Source organism: Atta cephalotes (assembly GCF_000143395.1).
Source record: "Atta cephalotes unplaced genomic scaffold scaffold00019, whole genome shotgun sequence".
Classification (NCBI taxonomy): domain Eukaryota; kingdom Metazoa; phylum Arthropoda; class Insecta; order Hymenoptera; family Formicidae; genus Atta; species Atta cephalotes.
In genome coordinates, this window is record NW_012130083.1 from 5,108,834 (window position 1) to 5,110,035 (window position 1,202).

Genomic DNA, 1,202 nt, shown 5'->3' on the forward strand with positions numbered 1-1,202 from the left:
TACTACTACTACTACTACTACACACACACACACACACACACACACACACACACACACACACACACACACACACACACACACACACACACACACTAGCCAATTTTAAACACAAAGTAGCCAATTAATTCCAATAGAGAGCGGTGGGAGATTCCCGAGGATTGGAATCATAAGAGCGGGAGAGCGAAAAAGTGGGGAGGGAGGGTGATAATTAATAGCTATTAATAACCGCGTCGAAAAGACGGGCCAGTTCTTTTTTTTCTTTTCTTAGATTTTACACACGCACGTATACAAGGTCGCGCGAGGTCAGCTGGCCATTTATGATCAAATACACGCGTGCGAGATGGAAAAGTGCCGGAAAAGGGGAAGAAAAATCCTTCTCGTTCTGATCCAGAATCCTCCGACAGTGAGAGATGTCCTTGAGAATATCATACTAAATCAAATTGTCCTCGAAAGGATATCCCTCGAGAACGTCGCATTGACGAGATTATTGCTGTGAGTCGAATAGTCTTTGATAGGAGAGGATTACACGAAGATGCCGCGAGAAGTAAAAAAGATAACTCTGAATCGACATGACATCCCTCGAGTGTGTCGCTGCGAATAAATTTGTCCTTGAAAAGATATTTCTCGAGGATATCTTAGTAGTAACGATAAAATTATTGTTTTGAATTTATCCAGTAATACTGGACAGGATATTTTCCAGGAGTACTTCAAGGAGAATAGTTCTAGAGCCACAGTCGTCCTCGGTGAGATATTTCTAGAGGACGCCATGTAAGAACACTCGAGGAAATTGATCCTTGGCGAGATGTATCAAGGATGTCCGAGAACATCTAAAGATCAACTGAAGTTCGCTTCGAATCGTATCGTTCTTGAGATATTGTTCGATTCGCGAGTACGAGATATTCGTTTGAGGATGTTTATGATTTGTTATTTCTCCAAATTGGCGGAAATTCGAAAACTTTTTCGAAAAAAAAAACACGATTTCTATATGAGATCATCTGTTTGCCGAAGGGAGAACTAAACCTCGTGCGAACGAATCGATTATCGCGAGCGTTGCTATTTATCGAGGTACTTTCGATAAGTCTCGATAAATCGGCTACGAAGAGGAATTAAGGAGAAGAAGAAGAGGGAAGAGAAGATTAACGAGTCGAAGAAGTCCTCATTGAACCTTTTCGACGAAATAGCAATTATTGTTAGCGATTGTA